We start from the raw sequence: 27,994 nt of genomic DNA, 5'->3' as shown, positions 1-27,994 counted from the left end.
TCTGAAATTATAAGATCACAGGGCATTATGTAATTCAGTTAGGCATACATGTTAAACATGAATACATGCTCATTTAAATGCCTTCAATAAACAAGTATACAGAGTAAAAAAATAAGTTATCCATCACACAGTCCCAAATTTAAAGGTTTGGTGTGTATTTTTCTAGGCTGTTTTTCATGGATGTGTATTTTGTGTATGTGTGTGCAGTGTTTGTACCATACAGGCCATGGTGGTTATAGTTGTGATGATTATACTATTAATTCAGGCAAGTAAATTTCTTAGACAAACGACATCTTGTTTTAGAGAAGAAAGTCTCTTTCAAAGGGGTGTGCTCCCGGATTTGGGACATCATTTTTCTTTCCTCCAGGAGCGTGGAAGTTAAAAGAAAAATTAAGAAAAGGGGAAATATTAAGAGTCTGCTGACTTGAAACTAAACATATCCAGGAGAGGTGTAGGTCTGTGCCCTAGATTCATTTTTTTGCCTGTGGATGTCTAGTTGTTCTAGCACCATTTGCTGAAAAGTCTGTCTTTGCTCCATTGCATTGCTTTTGCTCCTTTGTCAAAGATCAGTTGACTATATTTATGTTGGTCTATTTCTGGGCTCTCTCTTCTGTTCCATTGATCTATTTGTCTAGTCTTTTGCCAGTGCCACATTGTCTTGATTACTGTAGCTTTATAGTAAGTCTTGAAGTCAGGTAATGCCAGTCTTCCAACTTTGTTCTTCTACAACATTGTGTTGGCTATTCTGGTCTTCTGCCTCTCCATATAAACATTAGGATCAGTTTGTCAATATCCACAAAATAACTTACTGGGATTTTGATTGGAATTGCCTTTGAATCTGTCAGTCAAGTTGAGAAGAACTAATACCTTGACAAAACTGAATCTTCCTACGGAACATGAAATATCTCTCCATTTATTTAGTTCTTCTTTGATTTCATTCATCAGAGTTTTATACTTTTCCTCATATAGATCTTATATGTATTTTATTAGATTTATACCTAAGTATTTTATTTTTGGGGCGCTACTGTAAATGGTATTGTGTTTTTAATTTCAAATTCCAGTTGTTCATTGCTGGCTTATAGGAAAGTGATTGACTTTTTATATTCATCTTGTATCCTACAACCTTTCTATAATCACTACTTCCAGGAGTTTTTTTTAATCCATTTTTTTGGATTTTCTACATAGACAATTGTGTCATGTGTGAACAAAGACAGTTTTATTTCTTCCTTCCCAATCTGTATAGCTTTCATTTTCTTTTCTTGTTTTACTAGCTGAGACTAGTAAATGGAGTGGTCAGAGGGGACATCCTCGTATCGTTCCTGATCTTAATGGAAAAGCTTCTATTTTCTCACCATTAAGTATGATGTTAGCTGTAAGTTTTTATAGATATGCTTTATCAAGTTGAGGACATTTCCTTCTAATCCTAGTTTACTGAAAGCTTTTATCATGACTTGGTGTTGGATTTTGTCAAACACCTTTTCTGCATCTACTCATATGATCATGTGATTTTTCTTCTTTAGCCTATTGGTGTGATGTATTACATTAATTGATTTTGAATGTTGAACCAGCTTTGCATACCTGAGATTAATCCCACAACCATGGTGTATAATTCTTTTTATAGATTGCTGGATTTGGTTTGCTAATATTTTTTTGAGGATTTATGCATCTCCATTCATGAGAGATACTGGCCTGTAGTTTTCTTTTCTTGTAATGTTTTCATCTGGTTTTGGTATTAAGGTAATGCTGGCCTCAAAGAATGAGTTAAGAAGTATCTCCTGTGCTTCTATCCTCTGAAAGAGATGATGGAGAATTGACTTAATTTCTTTCTTAAAATATGGTAGAATTTACCAGTGATCCCATTTGTGCCTAATGATTTCTGTTTTGGAAGGTATTGCTTATTGGTTCATTTTATTTAGTAGATATAGGCCTATTCAGATTGTCAGTTTCTTCTTGTGTGAGTTTTGGTAATTTGTGTCTTCAAGGAATTGGTCTATCTCATCTGGATCATCAAATTTGTGGGCATAGAGTTATTCATAGTATTCCTGTATGTGAAAGTAAGTTGCAGAATTTTTGACACTTTCTCTTAAATATTTCAGCTTGGATCTCCTAAAAACAAGGATAATCTATTACATAGCCACAGTACCATTATCACACTAAGAAAACTGACATTAATTCTCATATTAATTACTTAATAATTAACTTACTAATCACAAAGGAAGAAAACATTCTGAGGGTCAACACCTTAACCAAATGATCAAATTTAACATCACCAATATGGTAGGCTGACATTATATGCCTTGTAATGTGACACAATAAAAAGCACACATCGCTTTTGGAGTGCTTGAGCCAAAAATGTTTAATCTGAATCTAATCCTGAGGAAATAAGACAAATAAAACATGTAGGACATGCTACAAGTCACCTGACCTGGACTTTTTTTAAAAAGTCAGTTAACCAGAGGGCAGACAGCAGAAGCAAGAAGAACAACAATCCTGCAGCCTGTGGAACAAAAACCACATTCACAGAAAGATAAACAACATGAAAAGGTAGAGGGCTATGTACCAGATGAAGGAACAAGATAAAATCCCAGAAAAACAACTAAATGAAGTGGAGATAGGCAACCATCCAGGAAAAGAATTCAGAATAATGATAGTGAAGATGATCCAGGACCTCAGAAAAAGAATGGAGGCAAAGATCGAGAAGATGCAAGAAATGTTTAACAAAGACCTAGAAGAATTAAAGAACAAACAAACAGAGATGAACAATACAATAACTGAAATGAAAACTACACTAAAAGGAATCAATAGCAGAATAACTGAGGCAGAAGAACGGATAAGTGACCTGGAAGACAGAATGGTGGGATTCATTGCTGCAGAACAGAATAAAGAAAAAAGAATGAAAAGAAATGAAGACAGCTTAAGAGACCTCTGGGACAACATTAAATGCAACAACATTTGCATTATAGGGGTCCCGGAAGGAGAAGAGAGACAGAAAGGACCCAAGAAAATATTTGAAGAGGTTATAGTCAAAAACTTCCCTAACATGGGAATGGAAAGAGCCACCCAAGTCCAAGAAGTTCAGAGAGTCCTATAGGGGATAAACCCAAGGAGAAACATGCTGAGCCGCATAGTAATCAAGTTGGCAAAAATTAAAGACAAAGAAAAATTTTTGAAAGCAGCAAGGGAAAAACAACAAATAACATACAAGGGAACTCCCATAAGGTTAACAGCTGATTTCTCAGCACAAGCTCTACAAGCCAGAAGGGAGTGGCGTGACATACTCAAAGTGATGAAAGGGAAGAACCTACAACCAAGATTACTCTACCTGACAAGGATCTCATTCACATTCAATAGAGAAATCAAAAGCTTTACAGACAAGCAAAAGCTAAGAGAATTCAGCACCACCAAACCAGCTCTACAACAAATGCTAAAGGAATTTCTCTAAGTGGGAAACACGAGAAGAAAAGGACCTACAAAAACGAACCCAAAACAATTAAGAAAATGGTAATAGGAACATACATATTGACAATTACCTTAAACGTGAATGGATTAAATCTCCAAGCAAAAGACACAGGCTCATTGAATGGATACAAAAACAAGACCCATCGATATGCTGTCTACAGGAGACCCACTTCAGACCTAGGGACACACACAGACTGAAAGTGAGGGGATGGAAAAAGATATTCCATGCAAATGGAAATCAAAAGAAAGCTGGAGTAGCAATACCCATATCAGATAAAATAGACTTTCAAATAAAGAATGTTACAAGAGACAAGGAAGGACACTACATAATGATCAAGGGATCAATCCAAGAAGAAGATATAACAATTATACATATATGTGCACCCAACATAGGAGTACCTCAATACATAAGGCAACGGCTAACAGTGATAAGAGAGGAAATCGACAGTAACACAGTAGTTGTGGGGGACTTTTAACACCTCACTTACACCCATGGACAGATCATCCAAACAGAAAATTAATAAGGAAACACAAGCTTTAAGTGACACAATAGACCAGATAGGTTTAATTGATATTTACAGGACATTCCATCCAAAAAACAGCAGATTACACTTTCTTTTCAAGTGCGCACGGAACATTCTCCAGGATAGATCGCATCTTGGGTCACAAATCAAGCCTCAGTAAATTTAAGAAAATTGAAATCATATCAAGCATCTTTCCTGACCACAATGCTATGAGATTAGAAATGAATTACAGGGAAAAAAACGTGAAAACCCCACACACATGGAGGCGAAACAATACATTACTAAGTAACCAAGAGATCACTTAAGAAATCAAAGATGAAATCAGAAAATACCTAGAGACAAATGACAATGAAAACACGATGATCCAAAACCTCTGGGATTCAGCAAAAGCAGTTCTAAGAGGGAAGTTTATAGCAATACATTCCTACCTCAAGAAACAAGAAAAATCTCAAATAAACAACCTAACTTTACACCTAAAGGAACTAGAGAAAGAAGAACCAACAAACCCAAAGTTAGTAGAAGGAAAGAAATCATAAAGATCAGAGCAGAAATAAATGAAATAGAAACAAAGAAAACAATAGCAAAGATCAATAAACTAAAAGCTGGTTCTTTGAGATGATAAACAAAATTGATAAACCATTAGCCAGACTCATCAAGAAAAAGAGGGAGAGGACTCAAATCAATAAAATTCGAAATGAAAAAGGAAATACAAAGCATCCTAAGAGACTACTACAGGCAACTCTATGCCAATAAAATGGACAACCTTGAAGAAATGGATGAATTCTTAGAAAACTATATCCTTCCAAGACTGAACCAGGAAGAAATGGAAAATATGAACAGACCAATCACAAGTAATGAAATTGAAACTGTGATTAAAAATCTTCCAACAAACAAAAGTCCAGGACCAGATGGCTTCACAGGTGAATTCTGTCAAACATTTAGAGAAGAGCTAACCCCCATCCTTCTCAAACTCTTCCAAAAGATTGCAGAGGAAGGAACACTCCCAAACTCATTTTACGAAGCCACCATCACCCTGATACCAAAACCAGAGAAAGATACTACAGAAAAAGAAAATTACAGACCAATACCACTCATGAATATAGATGCAAAAATCCTCAACAAAATACTAGCAAACAGAATCCAACAACACATTAAAAGGATCATATACCATGATCAAGTGGGATATATGGCAGGGATGCAAGGATTCTTCAACATACGCAAATCAATCAGTGTGATATACCATATTAACAAAGTGAAGAATAAAAACCATGTGATCATCTCAATAGATGCAGGAAAAGGTTTTGACAAAATTCAACACCCATTTATGATAGAAACTCTTCAGAAAGTGGGCATAGAGGGAACCTACCTCAACATAATAAAGGCCATATACGACAAAACCACAGCAAACATCATTCTCAATGGTGAAAAACTGAAAGCATTTCCTCTAAGATCAGGAACAAGACAAGGATGTCCACTCTCATCAGTCTTATTCAACATAGTTTTGGAAGTCCTAGTCACGGCAATCAGAGAAGAAAAAGAAATAAAATGAATACAAATTGGAAAAGGAGTAAACCTGTCACTGTTTGCAGATGACATGATACTATACATAGAGAATCCTAAAGATGCCACCAGAAAACTACTAGAGCTAATCAATGAATTTGCAGGATACAAAATTAATGCACAGAAATCCCTTGCATTCCTATACACTAATGATGAAAAACCTGAAAGAGAAATTAAGGAAACACTCCCATTTACCATTTCAACAAAAAGAATAAAATACCTAGCAATAAACCTACCTAGGGAGACAAAAGAGCTATATGCAGAAAACTAAGACACTGATGAAAGAAATCAAAGATGACACAAACAGGTGGAGAGATATACCATGTTCTTGGATTGGAAGAATCAATATTGTGAAAATGACTCTACTACCCAAAGCAATCTACAGATTCAATGCAATCCCTATCAAATTACCAATGGCATTTTTTACAGAACTAGAACAAAAAATCTTAAAATTTGTATGGAGACCCAAAAGACCCCGAATATCCAAAGCAGTCTTGAGGGAGAAAAACGAAGCTGGAGGAATCAGACTCCCTGTCTTCAGACTATACTACAAAGCTACAGTAATGAAGACAATATGGTAGTGGCACAAAAACAGAAATATAGATCACTGGAACAGGATAGAAAGCCCAGAGATAAACCCACACACCTGTGGTCAACTAATCTGTGACACTGGAGGCAAGGATATACAATGGAGAAAAGACAGTCTCTTCAATAAGTGGTGCTGGGAAAACTGGACAGCTACATGTAAAAGAATGAAATTAGAACACTCCCTAACACCATACACAAAAATAAACTCAAAATGGATTAGAGACCTAAATGTAAGACCAGACACTATAAAACTCTTAGAGGAAAACTTAGGAAGAACACTCTGTGACATAAATCACAGCAAGATCTTTTTTGATCCACCTCGTAGAGTAAAGGAAATAAAAACAAAAATAAACAAATGGGACCTAATGAAACTTAAAAGCGTTTGCACAGTATAGGAAACTACAAACAAGACAAAAAGACAACCCTCAGAATGGGAGAAAATATTTGCAAACGTATCAACGGACAAAGGATTAATCTCCAAAATACATAAACAGCTCATGCAGCTCAATATTAAAAAAAAAAAAAAAACTATCCAAAAATGGGCAGAGGACCTAAATAGACATTTCTTCTAAGAAGACATACAGATGGCCAAGAAGCACATGAAAAGCTGCTCAACATCACTAATTTTTAGAGAAATGAAAATGAAAACTACAATGAGATATCAACTCACACCAGTTAGAATGGGCATCATCAGAAAATCTACAAACAAATGCTGGAGAGGGTGTGGAGATAAGGGAACCCTCTTGCACTGTTGGTGGGAATGTGAATTGATACAGCCACTGTTGAACAGTATGGAGGTTCCTTAAAAAAGTATAAATAAAATTACCATATGACCCAGCAGTCCCACTACTGGGCATATACCCAGAGAAAACCATAGTTCAAAAAGACACATGCACCCCAGTGTTCATTGCAGCACCATTTACAATAGCCAGGACATGGAAGCAACTTAAATGCCCATCGACAGACAAATGGATAAAGAAGATGTGGTACATGTATACAATGGAATATTACTCAGCCATAAAAAGGAATGAAATTGGGTCATTTGTAGAGACATGGATGAATCTAGAGACTGTCATACAGAGTGAAGTAAGTCAGGAGGAGAAAGACAAATATATATTAACGCATATATGTGGAACCTAGAAAACTGGTACAGATGAACCGGTTTGCAGGGCAGAAATTGAGACACAGATGTAGAGAACAAACGTATAGACACCAAGGGTGGAAAGTGGTGGTGGTGGTGGTGGTGGGATGAATTGGGAGATTGGGATTGACGTGTATACAGTAATATGTATAAAATGGATAACTAATAAGAACCTGCTGTATAAAAAATAAATAGAATAAAATTGAAAAATTCCAAAAAAAAAAAGTCAGTTACATGAGTAAACAAAGATGGAGCAGGTAGTCTGTTCCTAATTAAAAGAGTCTAAAGAGCCAAATGCCAAGTGCAAACTTTTGACTGGAACACAGATATGAGGAAGAAAAGCCATAAAGGACATTTGGGGGACAACTGGGTCAATTTTAATATGTACTGTATATGATAATATTGAATCCTTGTTAATGTAAAACAGTGTTAGTTGTGGTGATTCTAACTTGTTTATTTCTTTTGATATTTTTATTCTCATCTCACTGAACAAATGGGATTGTATACCCCATATTTTAATAAAAATCAAAGCTGTTTTCTGTCCCATTCCCTTGTGGAGTGTTATGCAGTGAATGTTTCCAGAGGGCCGCACCCTGCTATATATGTGTGCAGGTGTTGTGTCGGCCACTGAGTGGGCTCCTCTCTCTGGCAGATTCAGGAGCTTTGCATTGCTGATCAGGAACTGGATTTTTTAGGTTAGGGGCCAGAGAAAGGATGAGAGCAGTAAAGGATAAGTATGGGATAAGCCCTGTATGAAGGAACAAATTACTCATCTCTTTGAGGGAGGTGGAACCAAGCATCCTGTGGATATTCTAAAATATAGGCTTCTAAAAATCTGTAGTGTAGAAATACTGTGAGAGGGAATGGTAGGAAGACTGTCTCTTTGAGATGTTACCTCAAAGTGTAGCTCTAAAGATGGTTTTTCCTACATCTCCATGCTGTGCTTCTGATTATGTTCAGTCCCTGTCTGCCTGATTCTTTTATGTTTTCTTCCCTAGTTTTAGAGTGAGGACCAGCTAACTTATTCCTTGAGTACTTTGGATATCAGTTTATAAAGATAATTTGTTACCCTTGCTGAATAAAGAAGCACTTTCCTCTATTGCCAGAATCTGCCTATTTTTCAAGAGAAGCTGGAAATCTACATTTTTATGTGAAATCTCTTGACTTATGAATGTAATAAATTTAAAACTTTTCATGCACTTTGTGGACTAAACATAGCACATATGTGAGCCTCCAGTTTGCAACATCTGCTTGAGGGGACACAGAAGTATAGGTATAGGAGAATTCTAAGCCGACAATTAGGCAAAATTCCCTTCTTGCCCAGCCCTAAATTAAAAAAAAATTTTTTTAATTGCTGAATAAAAGATTCAGAATACTAAGGACAGAAACCAGAAAAGGTATTTTGTTTGTTTGTTGTTGTTTTTTAAACCAAGTCCTTTTTATTCTCTCCTCAATATAAAGTGATAAGTAATTATTACTTTCACTGATTTCTTAGCCCTCTGCTAGTGAGGTTTCTTTCTTGCTTTCATTTAAAAAATAAAATCCAAACAGTAAAGTTCCCTCTGTTTTATGAGTGGCAGACAAATGAGATTTGTCCATGGTCAACCTCTATGACCACAGGGGTTTATGTTTCCCTAGATGAGGTGAACTGCCTTCCACTCCTTTTTATTTTTTAAGGTAACAGCTTTCTTAAAATATAATTTACATACCATATAATTGTTCCACTGAAAGTATACAATTCAATGGTTTTTAAGTATATTCACAGAGTGTGCAAACATCACAATTAATTTTAGAACATTTTCATTACCCCAGAAAGAAAGCCTGTACCCATTTGCAGTTGTGCTCCGTTTTCCCCTAACCACCTCCAGCCCTAGGCAGCCACAAATCTACTTTCTATTACTGTAGATTTGCCTGTCCTGGACATTTTATATAAATAGAATCATACATTGTGTGAACTTTTGTGACTGGCTTCTTTCACTTTGCATTCAGGATTCATCCATGTTGAAGCATGTATCAATACTTCATTCTTTTTTATGATGAAATAATATTCCATTGTGGATATACCACATTTTATTTATCCTGCCAACTTTAATAATTTAATAGCCAGTTATTTTACCAGCAAAAGTGAGTTTATATGGGAATAAAAGAGGACTTGCAATTCAAGAAATGTAAGCTATGGTGAACCATAGGCAAATTCAGAAAACAGGGAAGGGGAACTTGCTTTTATAGGGAAAAGAAGGGGATTTGGGAGGGGCTGTGATAACCAGAGAGTCCACTGGAGGAAGCTGGGAGTCCAGAGTATAGAGGCTTCTTATTGGTTGGACTGCTACAGTCTCTGATTGGCTGGGCTGTCCTGGGGTGGAGAGAAGTTTTCTACCTCCTTCTGGATAGTACAGCAGAGCCACCTTTCTGTTGGAGAGCTGGCACATGTCTTCCTGTTTGGAGTGATTGAGGGTACCTGGCAGGGTGTGAGAGCTCCTCCTACAGGCCTGTCCTGACTCCAGTTTTAGCTGAGGTTTCTTTAATTCCATATTTCCACCTTTTGCTTAAGCTCTTTCCTTGAAAGCATTGCTGATCAAGAGTCAGAATCTACACACGTAGTAGTTTGTCCCTCAGACCTTCCTTGGTTGTCATATTCCATGTCAGAGGGAAAATACTCAAATTAGAAACCTCATGAGGGCACATTTGAGTAACTCTCAGGAATTTCTTGTTAAAAGCCCATATTTACTCAAGGTTGTAAGTGCTGTAAATTATCTTGAAGAACTGAGCTAGCATTATCTGATTAGGCATGTCATTTTTATAAAGATTTGAGAAGTAATAGATGCAGAACTTAGCAAGTGTACACAGCAGAATTAAAAACAGCTTCATAAATCCAGTTTTCAAGATGGTTCTAAACCAGGAGCCCAGACCCAAAGATAGCCGGTTGAATACATCAAAAGACGGTGGGTTGTCAGGTGAAATTGGCTGTAACCAATGTGCTTGCTCTTTAATTTTATGTAATTGGGCCTTTACTTCCCCAGAGGCATTTACCCACATTTAACAAGAGGTGTTTGCTATTGCACAGATGCTTCCTTGTTCAGCAAGTAAGTAATCAAGGGCTATGTGGTGATCCAAAACCACTTTGGCCAATGAGTTAGGTGAACACTGCACAGCTGAAACTGTGTTGGCTATGGAGTCAGCTAACTCCTAATGTCAGGGAGAGATTCCTGATTATTTGTTCATTGGTGCTCACTCCGATCCATGGGAAGAAAGCTCTCCCTACAGAGGCAAAACCAGAATCTTGAATGCCTCCTGGAAGTTCTCGCTTAAAGCGGTTGTAAAGGTTTAATGGGATGGACCAATGAGAGGCTTCTGTTTGATTATGTAGGGAGAACAAGACAGTGCATATAGCAAGGGTAGGGCTTCTCTGGTGGTGCAGTGGTTGAGAATCCACCTGCCAATGCAGGGGACACGGGTTCAAGCCCTGGTCTGGGAAGATCCCACATGCCGTGGAGCAGCTAAGACCGTGCGCCACAACTACTGAGCCTGTTCTCTAGAGCCCGTGAGCCACAACTACTGAAGCCCACGCACTGCAGCTACTGAAGCCCGGGCGCTCTAGGGCCAGTGCCCTGCAACAAGAGAAGCCACCGCAATGAGAAGCCCATACACCACAACGAAGTGTAGCCCTGCTTGCCGCAACTAGAGAAAGCCCACGCATGGTAACGAAGACCCAATGCAGCCAACAACAACAAAAAATTGAAGCAGGGAGTAAGTTTAGGCAGGCTTAGCACACTGACTCTATAAAATGGGCCCATGAAACAATTTGGACAGACAACAGCATTTGGAACCCCAGTGAAATTACTTATAAGGTGAACAAAAGGGTCATTGCTATCTTGGATGGACTGATGTTTCTGATGGCAAATCCAGGAATCAGAGAGGTTTCCCCCTTTTGCAAGGGATTGGGAAATAAAAACAAGGGCATTGTCCTTCAGTGGAAGGGAGGGAGAAAACAAGGTGAGGGACAGTATTGAAAGAAGGTACACAGGCTTGGTTCAGACATCTTGGGAAAGCTGTCAGCCTCAGGTGTACAGCTTCACATCCTAGTGAGCTTTATCTTCAGGTCGCCAGATGGTCCATCTGGGGTTCAGTGCCTTCTTTAAGTGTGACATGTGGATCCAGGAGTCTACTCCTTGGAGTTTTACAAGGGTTAGTTAGCAGTACCTGATAGGGGCCCTTCCAGTGAGGCTGGAGAGAGTTCTTTTGAAGGTGCCTCTTCCAGTACACAAAATCTCCGGGTTGTGGAGTGTGATGTTTGCGGTCTTTGTCTTCTGGTAATGTGCTGCAAAAAGGGGGCTCTACTAGGGTATGGTTATTTTTAATAGATGTAATTAGGCTTTTAAAATATAGAAGTATGTGTGTATCAGTTGTGGATTGAAAGGAGCAGGAGCCAAGTGCAATGGGTGTCCTGTTACTAGGAGAACAGACTCCCATTGAAGCTATGCAGATATATACATTGTCATGAAAAACAAGAATATTTAATAAGTTTCAGAACTTTTGGGGAACCAGGTAGGGAGAAAAAGGTAAATGCTTCAATCTTTGTTGCGAATGTACACTTTACCAAATTGCTGTGAGTTGTGGATAGCTTAAAGGAGAGGAGAAAAAGGGTCTCTTTACACCTGGAAAACAAAACATTAAAGCAATTGGTTTTCCATTAATTTTAGAAATCCTTACCCAGTTCAGTCTTATGATCTTAAAGTTATCAAAAACCCATCTTCCAGAGTACCTGTCAGAGCTTTTAAGATGAATCTCTTTAAAGAAGAAACATATTTGCAAAAGCATTAAAGTAAAGCAGTAACTGCCTATAACAGACAAAAAGACTTGAAAATGCCCATTATTAAATATCTGATGAGAGTTCATTATAGTGGGATTGACAAAGGGTTCTCTTAACTTCTGTGACATACATTTTAAATTATGACTCATAACATTGTAATCAGGACATCTTAGAATTTCAGTAATTTCATACAATTTTGGAACACTTTTATTAACATATACCTATTACAAATATAAGGTAAAAACTTTTAATATTCCTTCTTATTTGACAAATGTCTGATAAAATTTAACATATCAAATAAGCCTGATTAGTTTAACATTTTACCAGGTGAGAGACAAATGCTTTGAGATTTTCCAGGGGCTTGTGGAAGGTCCCTCAGTTAGTTCAAGGTCAGAAAGACTTCATTTAGAACTCGATTTTTGGGAAGTTTGTAAAAAATACCAAAAGGTTTTGGACATTTGATCAAACAGGATCATAGTTTATTATGAAATGGTATTTAATTATCTATCTGATCAAGGTAACAATAAGTAACACATTTCAAAGGCAAATACAAAAGGTTACATAGTTGAAGGCAAAACTTAGCTCTTTTAATATTGAGGAGATTCTGTTTTCTTGAGTAATCAGAGACCAGATTAAGACAACATGACGCATAGAAAAGAATTTTGGTAAAACACAAATCTTTGTTTTCTAAGGAAATTACTTAAAGGATAGGAAAAACCTTTTTCACAATCTCTTATTAGGAACAGGCCAATAGTCCAATAAAACATTGTCCTTTTAAGAGATTAAAAACAAAATTTGTTTTGGACTAGTGTATTTTTGACATTAAACTCATTTCTTTTTTAGATTTTTTTTTTTGGATGTGGACCGTTTTTAAAGTCTTTATTGAATTTGTTGCAGTATTGCTTCTGTTTTATGTTTGGGTTTTTTGTCCCCCAGGAATGTGGGCTCTTAGCTCCCCGACCAGGGATGGAACCCACATCCCCTGCTTTGGAAGGTGAAGTCTTAAATACTGGACTGCCAGGGAAGTCCCTTTTTATTTTTAGTTTTTTTTACATTAAACTCATTTTTAAATAAATTCATTTTAACTTAGCCAGCTTGACCACACATAAAATTTTTTTCAAAAACTTTTTTTCCATAAATCTTCTACAACTTACTATTTCCATTCAGCTGTTTTTCCTCTTTCCTATTCTGAAATAGTAAGCCTCACTTTAGGACAAAATTATTTTCTTACCCTCAATAGAATGCATTTCCATTCTTCTACCTTTTATTAGCAAAAACACATATCTTACTTTTCTTGCATACATAGTTGTTTCCCCTTATTATTTCTGGTAGCTTTAAACAATTATGAGTGGTCTGTTACAAATTTATGAATACCTTTCATAATTCCTAAGAGCATATTTTCCTCATAGGAAATTTTCCAATGTGGTATGTTTACCAGTAGACCCAAATATCTTTAGTCCCTTTGTAAAGGAAGCCAAAAGTAGATGAACCTATTTTAAGTAATGTTTCAGTATTTTATCTTATTTGGAAATGATCTAGATATTTAATGACTACCTATTATTTAATTTAACTTAGCAAAACTGTAAGGTTTCAGGATGCCAAAAAGATTTGGGGAAGCTATTTAAAAGGTTTACCTAGAAACTTATATCTCATCCACATCCTTTCAATTCACTTGTTTTTAACACTCATGAAAAATTTTATCGTACCACGCACATATTTTTCTTGCTTTTAAACTTTGTAGCAAAGATAACATGAACTTATCTGACCAATAAACCCAGGTAGAATAAAAGTTGTATGCCTGCATTATTTTCAGCACTGGTAACTCCAAAGACATGCCTGTTTTAATTAAACCAATAACCCCAAACTAGCTTTCAAAACTAGATCATGTAAACCCAGAAAGCACCTGGGCCAGTCTTCGTTATATTTTAATTCATTTAAGTGTGTGTTTGTTTCTAAGCCAATTAAATAAGGCTCTTTTACAAATTAATTTTAGCAATACCATCCAGAGGTAGGAAAGAAAAAAAAATACCACGCATGTATACATACATACATAGATTCACATGAGTATACACAGACAGATGCAGACAGGGACCTTGTAGTTTTACTTAAAATGTTAGCTGTTTCTCAGGTACAATAATACAGAACTAAGAAGAATAGTTTGATCAAATTGTGTTTCTGGCATACTGTAAGGATCCTTTTAGAGCTGTTTTTGGAGTCAAACTGTCTTCTAGAAACTTCTTCATATCCATCAAAGAATGCAATCTGTTGTCTGCTGAGTGGCTTGGAATTCTCTCTTTTAAGGTTGCCCCTTAAGATGGACTTAAAGGTTTTACCCTTTGAACAGGATAGGTGACTTACTGAAAAGCTTCACCAAACAGACAGATACAGAAAGCAAATTTTCTCCTAGGAGTTTTGCAGTCTATTTGTCTGTTTTCAAAAATCTAGGACCATTGCTGTTTAAATCTTTCCTTTTGGTTGTTTATTTGCTCCAGTTGTCTTAGAAACAGTAATTAGGGGTTTAGCATTTGGATCCTCAGAGGGTCTGATTTTTAAAGGGGCAGGTTTTTGCACAGGAGAGAGGAAGATGACATTGGGGGCAGGGCCTGGGCACAAGATGGCTGCCAGAGCAGAGTCTGAGACAGAGGGGGCAGAGAAGACACACAAGATGGTGCCCAAGACAAAGAATTTGGGGAAGGAGGACACAAGGAGTTGGAGGCTTTGGAGGACATTTTGTTCTTTTTTAGGTTTTTTTGTTTGTTTGCTTTTTGGTTGTTTTGGCCAATTTAGAAACAGAATCTTGCAAAGAGGCAATTTTAGAACTGTGGTCCTCCAATTTAATCTTAAGAAAAATGAATTTGGGCTTCCCTGGTGGTGCAGTGGTTGCGAGTCCGCCTGCCAGTGCAGGGGACACGGGTTCGTGCCCCGGTCCGGGAGGATCCCACATGCCGCGGAGCAGCTGGGCCCGTGAGCCATGGCCGCTGAGCCTGCGCGTCCGGAGCCTGTGCTCCGCAACGGGAGAGGCCACAGCAGTGAGAGGCCCGCGTACCGCAAAAAAAAAAAAAAAAGAAAAGAAAAATGAATTTGGGGAGATTAAAAGTTCCCCACAATGGCCACTGTAATTCCTGATTACTTTTAGTTTGGCCCACTTAGTTAAAAATGCACATAAAGGGTGTACACAGTTTTTAAACATGAACTGGCCAGAGTTCCCAAAGGAGGGCTGCCTTCAGAACATTTAGATGACTGGAATCCCATTTCCCTAAGTTCTCCCAGAAACCCACGTAAGTTGATAGAGTCTTAGCCCAGATTCCAAATGGAATAAAACAAACTCTTAGTTCCCAGTTAGCTCAATCTCCAAAAGAGAACCTTGCTACTGCATGCTCCAGAAAACAACTTGAGTACTCACCAAGGACAAAGCCTTGAACCAGAAAGGCCGAAACTTCTCCCCTGAAAGGACAAAGACTTTCCAGATCCTGAATAAAGTTGGAGAGCTCAAAACACAGAAAAGCGGAGCTTGGAATGCGAGAGAAGACTCCCCATATCGAAAGCAGGCAGCAACTCGCTGAAGCGATAAACACAAGGGGCTCAGTGCAGGTACCTCACTTGATTCCATGAGCCGTCATCTCTCGGGATTTGCCTCCTTTGGACCCCACTTGTGACACCAAATATGTCAACTTTAATAATATAATAGCCAGTTATTTTACCAACAAAAGTGAATTTATTCGGGAGTACCGGAGGAATTGCTATTTGGGAAATACAAGCTATGGTAAACCATAGGCAAATCCAGAGAACAAGGAAGGGGAACTTGCTTTTATAGGGAAAAGGAGGGAGTTGGGGGTGTGGGGCTGTGATAACCAGAGAGTCCATTGGAGGAAGCTGGGAGTCCAGAGTATAGAGGCTTCTCATTGGTCGGACTGCTACAGTCTCTTATTGTCTGGGCTGTCATGGGGTGGAGAGAAGTTTTCTTCTTCCTTCTGGATAGTGGAGGTGCCTTTCTGTTGGAGAGCTGGTGTAGTCTCTTACCATTTGGAATAGTTGAGGATGCATGGCAGGGTGTGAGAGCTCCCCCTACAGGCTTGTCTTGACTCCAGTTTTAGCTGAGGTTTCTTTAACTCCACAATTCATTCATCAGTTGGTGGACATTTAGGTTGCTTCCACTTTTTGGCTGTTGTGAATAATACTGCTGTAAACATTCATGTTCAAGCTTTTGTGTGGACATAAAATTTTCATTTCTCTTGGATATATGTATACCTAGCAGTAGAATTGCTGAGTCATATGGTAACTCTATATTTGACCTATTGAGGAACTCCCAGGCTGTTTTCCAAAGCTGCTTTACCATTTTACATTCCCATTAGTAGTGTATTCCATTTCTCTCCATGCCTTCCACTCTTAGTACTTAAGATGAATGACAGTGATGTCAACCAATTACTTTTCATTTCTCAATTGTGGTACTGAGAGGTACATATCTTTTCTTTTTAAATAGAAATAATATGAAGTAATTGGTATACAATTTTTTTCATGGCAAAATATAAAAACTTTGTCGAGCAACTTTTCATCTTATTCCTTCCCTTTGTCTTAACTAAGTTATGTCTTGAGAATGGAATGGCACCATACTCTTGACGATAGCCTATCAAGTACATCTTTTTCCAGATGAAGGAAAGAATGTCATATGGCAAATGACTTAATAGTCTCATCCTGTCCAAAGGTCTCTGGCTCATGTGAATATTGCAGGCCCTGCTCTTGCGGAGATTCATATCTTTTTTTTATTATTTGGATTTAAAAAATTAACTGGGTCGTAAAGCAAATCCCAGATATCAAGTCATTTTACCCATAAACATTTCAGTATCATCTCTAACAGTAAAGAATTTTTTAAAAATAGCCATTATGTTATTATCTCACATTAACTATAATTCCTTAATATTTTCTAACACCCAGTTCATATTCAAATATCATTAATTATCTTAAATATGCATTTCCACAGTTGGTTTTTTCTAAAAATCTGGGTCCAAGCAAGGTCCTCACATTTGATTGTTTTATCTTTTAACTATCTTTTATTCTAGACTAATTATTTTTGACAGATCATATTTAGATAATGTAATCACAAAATAATATAAGATAGTATTTAGTAAAGCATTAAGTAGGTTATAATCAAATATGAGGCTTCTAGGTTTCTAATAGACTCTTCATTGACCCTGTTGGTAGATACATGATATATAGGTTAGAGAACCAGATGGACTAAATTTGAAGCTCCGGCCCTACCACTGTAGGCTGTGTAATCTTGTGCAAGTCAATTTAGTGTTTGTTCTTATTAAAGTTATACATGTGCATAGTTCAAAAAGACAATTATACAAGACTTGTTACCAACAAAAATGAACAAGAAAAGCACTCCCCCATTACCACTACTACTTGATTTCCTGCCTCCAACAGGCATTTGTTTTCAACTCTTTTAACTAATTTGTTTGATATTTGCCTCCAGATCTCTAAATAACATGGTTATATTGCTATTCTTGATATTTCTTTTTTAAATTTTAATTTTTAAACATTTATTTTATCGAAGTATAGTTGATTCATTCTTGATATTTCTGTTTTGAGTATTACCTATTGACTTTCTCTAATGGAAGGTGAAGATTTGGTATTTAGTACTCTATCACACTCACTGCTCCTCCACCACAGATACTAAGTCCATCCTCCCATTCTCCTAATATAGTTAGAACAACATTCAGGCTGTATATTATGGCCATGAAAATGATATTCATAGATACCATGATTACTGTTTTTTCACTGCACATTTTATTTTTCCTGAAGTCAGTGACAGTCTTGCTTTTTATTTTGCTTAGTTTTCTATGTATTGACCACTAATTTAACTCTGTACTCTTCCCCAGTTGTATAAATCTGCTCTCCATATGTTCAAACACATTAGTCTATCAGTTTCATTTGCTTGAAGAAATCTCTCTAGGAGCCTTCTGACATGCACTGCTCTAGACTGTTTCCTCTCTATCCCTGCTGCCCAACTATGGTCTTAGAGTCTCCCATCACTATCCTTCTCTTTTGGTATATCTCATTTCCTGGATCCCATGTTTTTTTCATTTTCTTCTTCATTTACTGGAACACATCCTCTAATAATTTCCTAGGAAGGATGAATGAGAGGTAAATTTCTGAGACATTACCTGTATGAAAGTGTCTTTATTCTAATCTCGTATTTAATTGATAGTCTGGCTGGGTATAGAATTCTTGGTTGGAAATTATTTTCCCTCAGAATTTTGAAGATACTGCTCCACTGTATTTTAGGCTTTCAGCGTTCCTATTGAGAGTTCTGAAGCCACTCTGATTTTTTTTTATTATTTGTATAAAAACCTCTTTGTTGTTTTTCTCTCTGGAAATTTGAGTGTTCTGAAATTTCATGATGACGCATTTGTTGGAGGACTATTTTCATCTTGTGCGGTACACTCAGAGGGCCCTTTCAGGCCCAAAACTCAAGTTCTCTAGTTATGGGGAAATGTTATTTAAATATTTCTTTGAATATTTTCTCCCTTCTATTAAAAATTTTGTTTTCCTTTTGCTAGAACGTCCATAATTCAGTTGTGATGGTTCCTAGACTGGTCCTCTAACTTAAAAGAAAAAAACTTTTCTCTCCCATTTTCTATCTTTGTCTTTTGTACTACATTTTGAAAGACTTCCTCAACTTACTTTTTAATCCTTTTTAATTCTGCTATTATGTTTTTAATTTTCGAAAGTTATTTTTTGTTCTTATTCACTGAGTGTACCTTTTTTAAAAAAATGAATTCTATTTTGTGAATAAAATATTTTCTTTCTGAAGATTTTAATGATTTTTTAAAGAGTTTTCACCTTTATTTGTGTTTTCTCTTTTTCCACATTACATTTATTTTATTATTATTTTTTAAATATTTATTTATTTATCTGGCAGCACCAGGTCTTAGTTGTGGCACGTGGGATCTTTGTTGTGGCACGTGGGATTCTTTTTTTTTTCAGTTGCAGCATGCAGGATCTAGTTCCCTGACCAGGGATCGAACCCCGGCCCCCTGCATTGGGAGTGTGGAGTCTTACCCCCTGGACCACCAGGGAAGTCCCTCCACATGGCATTTATTTTTCATTTGTTTTGGTCTCTGTCTTTATATTAGATACTTTCCTCTAATGCCTTGTGGTATTGGCTGTCAGCCCATACTTAAGAGTGTAGTGTCTTGTTTTTAGTATCGTCTTCTCTCCTGTTTCTAGTGGTACCTGGTGCTGCCAGCAATTGAGCCTTTGGGGAGTTCTGTGGTGTATTTCAGGACATATTTCAGCTTTCCCCACTACTAGTATAGGACTCACCTTTCCTGATTTTGCTGAGTAAGTTCCATTTGTTTATCTGCTTTCCAAAACTTTTGTTGCTGGTGTCTCCTATTCTCTTTGTTCCTGTGTACTTCTGATTTACAACAAACAAACGACCTTTTCTGTCATTTAGAGGGGTTTGGAAGGGAGTGAGGTGTATGTGTAGTCTAAATCAGGGTTCAGCAAATGGTTCCTGCACCAAACCCAGCCCTTTCCTATTTCTAAGGCACCACGACTAACACTTTCCCAGACCCCTAAAGTTCCAAACTTCATCCTAGCATCTCACTCTCAGTCTCAGCACATGCCTAGTACCATTTTCATTCCAGCTTCTGTTGCACCAACAGGTGTTTGTAAGCAGTGCCACCCTTTCCCCCTTCCCTCCGCCCTCCTAGAGGGCAGTAGGTAGTGGAAATCTAGCTACTCCCAGATTTCCTGGTCTCCCTGTGGGTGCTGATGCCCCAGGGGGTGTCCTGCTCCTGCTCCTCAGCCAAGTGCCTTTTGTCTCCTGATGACGTAGCAATTTCTTCCTCAATTTCGTGGTGACTCACTTTTTAAAAATAGTCTTTGATGTGTCAAAGCATTTATTTTTTTTCTTTGCGGTATGCGGGCCCCTCACTGTTGTGGCCTCTCCCATTGCGGAGCACAGGCTCTGGACACGCAGGCTCAGCAGCCATGGCTCATGGGCCTAGCCGCTCCGCAGCATGTGGGATCTTCCCGGACCGGGGCACGAACCCATGTCCCCTGCATCGGCAGGCGGACTCTCAACCACTGCGCCACCAGGGAAGCCCTCAAAGCCTTTTTTGAAAGTCTAAACAAGTTGTATTGACTAGCTCCCTTTTAGTCACATGCATTTTTACCTCCTGAAAGAAACTCTAATATATTAATTAGGTATGATTTTACCTTCCTGAAACCATACACCCCTCACTTTCCATGCTTCAGTGCCTCTCCTTCAGTGTTCCCACCCGACCAGCACAGCCTGTCCCAAAAGGTTATCTCACAGCAGTTCAAATACTGTCTCCTCCATATCTTCTCAGCTTCTCCCAGAAAAAATTCTCCCTCTTGCCTCTTAACTCCTAGAGCACCTTTTCTAGAGACCTGTATTATAGTTCTTTGTGTCTTTATATTATCCTCCTGATAGTTCATAAACTCCTTCATGTCAGGGACCATGTCTAATCTTTTGATTAGTCTCTTGAGCTTAGAATAACTCTGTATATGTTTGGTAAGTTAAATTAATGACATAAATCTAAGGAGAGACTTCTTGAAATAAGTCTACTAAGTCAACAGCCTCCACTTAGCCCATTCACGGCTGAGTCCCCGCAGTCTGATCACTACAGAAATCGTTCCCACTAAAGTTACAAATGCCCTCCCAGTGAGCGATCCTGCAGCATCTTTTCATCCATCAGCCTCTTCCACCTCTTTACCACATTTGGATACTCCTTTTTATAAACAATTCTTACCTCCTCTGGCTTCCTCTGTCCTGCTACTCCTATCTCTGATTATTTCACTGATTTCTCTTCCATATACCACATTCTTCTATATCAATGGTTGTGTTTTGTTTTCTGTCCTCAGGCTTTTTTTCTCTATGTAGCTTCAGGAATCTCATTTACTCATGTTTTGTTTGTTTGGGATTAGGGTTGAGAGGGAAGAAATTGAGGGGCTCAGACTAGGGGTTAGATTCCCCCAGGATCTAAGCAGTGGAGAAAGTAGAACAAGACACAGGTAACCATATGGCTATTGAAGTATCAGTTTTGCTGATGGACCAGTAAATCCCCAAACTTGAGAGCTCTTTCATAAAGCTAGATTGGAGAACACAGCTTAGACCCAAGGTCCAAGTAGGGCCTTCTACTTCTCCTGAGATTTAGACCCTTGGGGTGAGTCGTGCTTGGAACAGGTCATTGGGAAGGCAGAAAGTGCTCCTGGGTATTAAAGCATGAGGGCTGGAAGGTAGAGGAGGTGAACCTACTCAGACTATAGACAGCTCCAAGATAGCAGGAGACTTAAAAATGAAAATCTCAATTATAGGCCAAGCCTCAAGGGAACTGAGGAAGAGCTAAACCCCAAGGTCTCATGGAAAGATGATCCGTGGGATAGCTGACTGCCACAGAGACTGGCACTGGAAGAATATTCTGGATCCAAGGCAGCTCTTTGAGGTGTCATGTTGCCCTCAGCAGCAGGGTTATGGCTCTTCACTGTGATGCTCTACCACTAACATGGGCCCCAAGGCCCAGCATCAAGTCCAACCCATAGCCTCCTAGCCTCTGCTCTTCTTTGCTTTTCTGCTTGTATCTCCTACCAGCAGCCCCAACTCTCTGTGTATCCCAAGTCAAGTCTCCAAAAGGTAGAATCTATCTGCCTATGGATTGCCTTCTCTTGGGTCAGGTGCTCACCTGTGGTCCAGTTGTCTGACCAGAGGAGAAGCAGGGTTATGTGGTTTAGATGGAGGCTACACCCATTTAAGCAAAGGTCAACATCCATTTGCCTAAGGCCAGAATGTAGATATAATCCTTCTTCTTAATCTCTTACTCATGTCCCAAAAGTCACTAGTCCAGTAAATTTTCCCTTTTAAACATTATTAGTATCCTTTTTTTTTTTTTTTTTTCCTGTTGTCACTGCCTTGGTTCAGGCTGCCATCACTTCTCATCTGGAATGTTGCAATCTCTTCTACCAGTCTCCTGGCCTGCAGTCTGTCTCCTCTAATCTACCTTTTACTCTGTTTCCAGAACAGTCAATTTAGTTCAGCATAGCAGTGAAAGTTTATGTTTAAGAGTATAAATCAGATCGTGTTACTCCCGGGTTTTAAGCAGGGACTTCTCTTTGCTATTGAAAAATACAGTGCAGACGTCTCTCGATGGCCTCCTACATAAATAAGGCCTCCTACAGATCTGTCTCCTGTCTTCCTCTCTGACCTCATTTCCCACCCCCCTTGTGTTTTTCGTGCTCTGTGTTCCAGCAGCACTGGCCTTCTCTCTGTTCCTTAATGTACCAAGATTACTGTACTTGCTTTCCTTCAGCCTGGAACTCTTTTTCCCTTGGTCTTTTCTTGGCAGGCTCCTGTCTCCCAGTCTCAGCCATATGTCATCTCTTCAGAGAAGCCTTCCCAAAACACCCAATCTAGCATTGCCTGTACTTCCCCTCATGGTCACTATTACATCATTGGATATTCTTCATAACCACTTGTCACTGTCAGAAGTTTTGTTCGTTTGTTTACTTGTTTTTTTTCAGTCTCCCTGACTAAACTATAAATTCCTTGAGAATAGGAGCATTCTCGTTCTTCTTTACTGTGGTATCCCTAAATCTGGTGTATAGTAGTTGCTTAATAAATATGTTGAATTAATGAACAATGAAGTATCTCCCTCATTACCCTTATTTCCATACCTATATATTATACTTAGCTTTCCCCCTCAGCTTTATTGAGATGTAATTGACAGATAACAATGTGTAAGTTTAACGTGTACAGTGTGATCCTTTGACAAACGTATGTATTGTGAAATCATTACCACAATAAGGTTAGTTAGCACATCTATCACCTCACAGTTACCTTTTTGCATGTATGCGTGTGGTAAGAACATTTAAGATCTACTCTTAGCAAATTTCAAGTGTACAGTACAGTATTATTAACTGTAGAATGCTTAGCTTTATATGTGTTTTTACTTTACCTGTTAGGTTGCAAGCTACTTCAGGGAATAATTTTTTTTCATTCATTCTTACGTCTCTAGGGCTTACACATGGTGGCTAGCAGAATATGTGTGTTGAATGTGAACCATGACAGGTAGTAGCCAAAATGTAACTTGTTCACTGCATAATTTGACTTTTGGAAGCCTCTCCAGTGACTGGAAAGACTAAGCCTCATTCTTCATCCTCTCTTTATATTCTTTTTATCTGCTTCAGAAACCAGACACAGAAAACATCTGACCATAATAAAAGGTTTCCAGTAAATTCTAGGTTTCCTCACTGAACAAAGTCATGTGCAGCAATGCTCTGTTGTGCTTTGGTCTGTAATTCTGTTTGGTCACTTGTATAGCACCCCACATGGCCGCCTCTGGCCTGGGAACCAGGAACAGCTGGAACCCAGGATGCTTGAAATAAAAATGACATATCTCTTAGCCTGAGAGGGAGAAGTCTGGATATTCTTGCTCCGTTTCTTGCAAAACAAACTTCACAATTTGTTGAACACTGAATTTTCCCTTTAGCTGTCAAAGTGGTTTATAACTCAAATGATCTTACATCTTTTAGAATAGACACAAAAAATGAAGGGCCAAACTGCTTCTCAAATCTCTGCCTTAAATGCTCAAAGCAACATCCATCCAAACTTACACAAAACATGATATATGTCCCTAACTTCCTCCTGAAGTTTCTACCCTCTCACTTGCATCTTTTTTTTTTTTTTTTTTTTTTTTTTTTCTTTTTGCAGTATGCGGGCCTCTCACTGTTGTGGCCTCTCCCGTTGAGGAGCACAGGCTCCGGATGCGCAGGCCCAGTGGCCATGGCTCACGGGCCCAGCCGCTCCGCGGCATATGGGATCCTCCCAGACTGGGGCACGAACCCGTATCCCCTGCATCGGCAGGCGGACTCTCAACCACTGCGCCACCAGGGAGGCCCTCACTTGCATCTTTTGCAGTTTCAAGGCACATGCTCTTGGGAGCATTCCACTACCACTGGAAATAATATTTACAAAAACTCCAACTTTTCCTTTCCAGTAAGACTGTCATCTGTTTGGTGCTTGCCCCTTGCTCACCATTATCACACTTTAAGTGCCTATTGACCTCTCTGCTTCCTTGGCTGGAAGGCAAAGACCAGCTCCTATTCAGCTCCATATCTCTAGTATCTGGCACCAGGCCTGGCACATAACAGGCACTTGATAATACTTGTGAGAAGGAAGGAAGAAGAAACGAATTTTTTAAAAGTCAGTCTATTTAAGAATTGAGGTTGCTGAGGTATATTTAAGTGTCATGAAGTATAACGATGACCTCAGTATAACTAAAGGGAAAAGCTGAATAGCTTTTCAGCATGTACAGTGAATAATGAAGGGAGATAAAAAACCTTCCATCCTTTTGCATTGGTACCAGTGTGTTAGAGGTTAAAATCTTAGAGCTGGATTAGAGAGTTCTTTTTTGACTTTTTTTTTTTTTTTCTGAAAATACAAGTTACATGTTCACTCTGGAAATTTTTCAAAAATACAGAGAATAAATATCATCTATAATTCTTTCACCCAGAGACAACTGTTGTTCACATTTAGTTAACTTGTAGCCTTTTTTCTTTACATTTAGATTGAAAACTTTAAAAGAGATTATTTCAGGACTGCTTGTGAGTACAAAGAAAGTAAATTGAAATTGGAAAAATACTTGTCAACTGTAATAAAAATTTGAGATGCTGTTTTTATTGTTGCTCATCTGGGCAGTCAACCCCTCAGAAAGGCTTTCCTAATCTTCATCCAGGTGACTGTGATCTCTCACCTAGAAAGCGCCTAGGGCCCTTTCCTTATTCCCCCTGCACTGCTTTGTGGGAATGCTTTTATCTTTCAAGGATGAGGCCAAGCTCGAACATCTGAAGCTTCATGGTATAAGGACATTTCAAGGTTGACTTGAATTGAATGAGAATCTGTATGCAGGATGGATCTCTCCCCTCACCAATTTGTGAAATATCACTCAGATAACATCACCTTTGAAAGAAAGCGAAGACATTCCTTTGTTTAATGAACATATTGACCACCTTCTGTGTGTCAGTCACTGTCCTAGGCATCAAAGCCTCAAAATGAACAGACAATCCTTATCCTCAGGGAACTTGCAGTTTAAAGAGAGAAAAAGACCAGTAAACAAGGATTATAATGCAGTATAATAAATGCCATAATAACAATGCAGTGACGGCCTAAAGAGAAGGGGCAGAACGGATCAGAGAAGGCTTCAAGAAGAGGGGATGATTGCGTTGGGTCTTAATAGAAAAGTGGGAGTTTTTAATGCAAACAGGCAGAGAAAACAATATGTTTGGTGTCTGAAGACACAAAGGTACATATCTCTTTGGAGAAATAGAAGTTGTTTGGCGTATCTGGAGCATGAGGCATTTAGAGGTCATAAATGAGCCAAAATGGTAAAGATCTTGAAGGTCAGAGCTTGGAGTTTATCTTACAGGCTACGGGAAGCCACTGAAGCATTTTAATCAAGAGCAAAGACATAGTCAGGTATACTTTTTAGAAAAATCATGCAACAGTATGAAGGATGATGGAAGTGGGCTAAGCTGGAGGTAGGCGTGTGGTTAAGGGGCCTATCAGAACAGTCCTAGCAAGAAAAGGATAGGCAGATGTCCACAAAAAGCAAATCTATAGAGACAGAAAGTAAATTAGCGGTTGCCTGGGGCTGGAGGTGGGAACAGGGCATGACTGGGCACCTGGGATCTTCTGGGTGATAGAAATGTTCTAAAGCTGCATATGCTGATGGTTAAACAACTCTAAATTTTCTAAAAATCATTGAATTGTACACTTAAAATGAGTGAATTTTATAGTATGTAAATTATACCTCAATAAAGCTCTTTTAAAAAGAGAGAAAAATAGGGGCTTCTATTCTGAAAGGGCACAGTAACATTGAGAGGAAACAGATGTGGGAAACATTGATAAAGAAGTAGAATTTGTAAGAGATGTTGATTGTATCTCATACAAGGTAGGATGGTCACCTATCTGATTAGACAAGTGTTCTAATTGTGCTTCTACATTTTTTGAAAGAAAAAAAAAAGTCAACCTTACCTTTTACTTGGTAGGTTTCAAAGCATATGGATCTGCCCTTAACTGGCAGTACAGAATATCTGCCTCTGGATACTTATCAAAAATTGTATCCTGCAGCTCTCTGCTACCCAGTTCTTAATAAACACTTGATTATGAGAAAAAGTGATTATGAAGGATTACCTGAAGGAGTTGAAGTCCATCCATTTCTTGAGGCACTGTCTTTCAGCAAACAGTTATTGCCTGCCAGGTGTTATGCTGGTAACATAGCAGTGAATAAAGCAGATATAGTGTCTGCCTTTATAGAGCTTATAGTCTAGCAGTGCAGACAGATGACTTACAGTTATGATAACTCTTGTGTCTGATTTCCATGTGCAATAAGAGAAAATGACATACACCTGAGATCTGAAGCATCATGCTGAGGTGGGATGCTGCCTGTGGTGTAGACGCTGGGCCTCATGCAGCCGGCTAGCATTCCTTTGTAGTGAGTGAGCCTTTTTTTTTTTTTTTAAAGGGAGCATGGGTTTTATTTATTTTTACTTATTTATTTTTGGCTGCATCGGGTCTTAGTTGTGGCACGTGGGATCTTCGTTGCGGCACGTGGGATCTTTCGTTGTAGTGCATGGGCTCTTCATTGCACTGCGCCGGCTTCTCTCTAGTTGTGGCATGCGAGTTTTCTCTCTCTAGCTATGGCGCGCAGGCTCCAGAGCATGTGGGCTCAGTAGTTGTGGCGTGCGGGCTTAGTTGCCCCACGGCACGTGGGATCTTAGTTCCCCAACCAGGGATCGAACCCACATCCCCTGCATTGGAAGGCGGATTCTTTACCACTGGACCACCATGGAAGTCCCATGAGTGAGCCTTTTGAATGTGATCCCTTTGGAGTCTGGGTCTCTGGTGTTATTCTGGGCCTTAGATTATCTTGGTGTCCCTTATAATTGCTTTTATTGAGCTGTGTGTTGGCCTATGCCATCATTTGTATTGCTCCTGTTGTAAGAAACAGCCATAAAAGATTCACAATTACTCATTATAGAAATGTTGTAGAAGTTACAGTCTTCAACATCATGCAGCATCCCCCTTTATTAAGACCCATAAGAGGAATTTCTTTCTGATCACCGTATAGTATTTGCTTTTATGTATGCTTTGCTCTTCTGGTTGCTCTGAGGCGCCCTGTCCCATCCTGCTTCAGGTCTCCACACAGAGCATCCTCTCTGCCTGGAATGCCCATTCCTTGTCAGGTTTAACCCTTACTTATCCTTCAGTTCTTAGTTCAGGTGTCACTTCTTTAGGGAAGACTTCCCTAACCAACACCCACTCCCCTTCCAAACTAGGTCTCCTCCTAATAGAAACTTCCTCAGCACTCTTTTCTTTTCTTTTTTACTTAATCAGTTTTTAGTTGAATAACTTGTGGGGTAACATTTTTTCTCTTAGACTGATGACAGATCCGTCAGCGTAGAGACCATGCTTTTTTTTGTTTGCATCTGGATCGCAAAGTCATAGTATAGTATCTTGCACATAGTAGATGCCCAATAAATATTTACTGAACAATTGAATAAATGAATGAATTGTATGTATTGTGAGCACTCAATCTTGTTTATTTTCTCATTTTCTTTAGCTGTTTGGGAGCTCAGGCCTCTTTGATTCTACCTGTAGCGTTTGTTTAGGTCCTCATGGCATGCATTTTGTGCACTAACATTCCCCTGATTATATAATATTTTTCCTTCCTTTGACTTCTTCATTTTTAAAATTCCAGTGTGTGCTGTAAATTCCTGTAAGTCACTTTATGCCTTTGGGGGGAAGAAATAATAAACATTGAGTATATGAATAGGAAAAGAAAACAAGTCAAAGAGAAATGTTAGTGCCTTTAACCAGATGCAGGA

The 27,994-nt window shown here is 38.6% G+C and overlaps 1 protein-coding gene across 2 annotated transcripts in view; it reads left to right on the top strand.

Moving 5' to 3' along the window:
* Positions 1 to 27,994, top strand: part of ST3GAL3 (ST3 beta-galactoside alpha-2,3-sialyltransferase 3) — a 227,828-nt gene that overhangs the window by 74,997 nt on the left and 124,837 nt on the right. The gene's annotated exons all lie outside the window — the stretch shown is intronic.

This window comes from Mesoplodon bidens (genome assembly GCF_964165515.1).
Source record: "Mesoplodon bidens genome assembly, chromosome: 2".
In the NCBI taxonomy this organism is placed as follows: domain Eukaryota; kingdom Metazoa; phylum Chordata; class Mammalia; order Artiodactyla; family Ziphiidae; genus Mesoplodon; species Mesoplodon bidens.
This window is presented reverse-complemented; position numbering and strand designations above follow the sequence as displayed.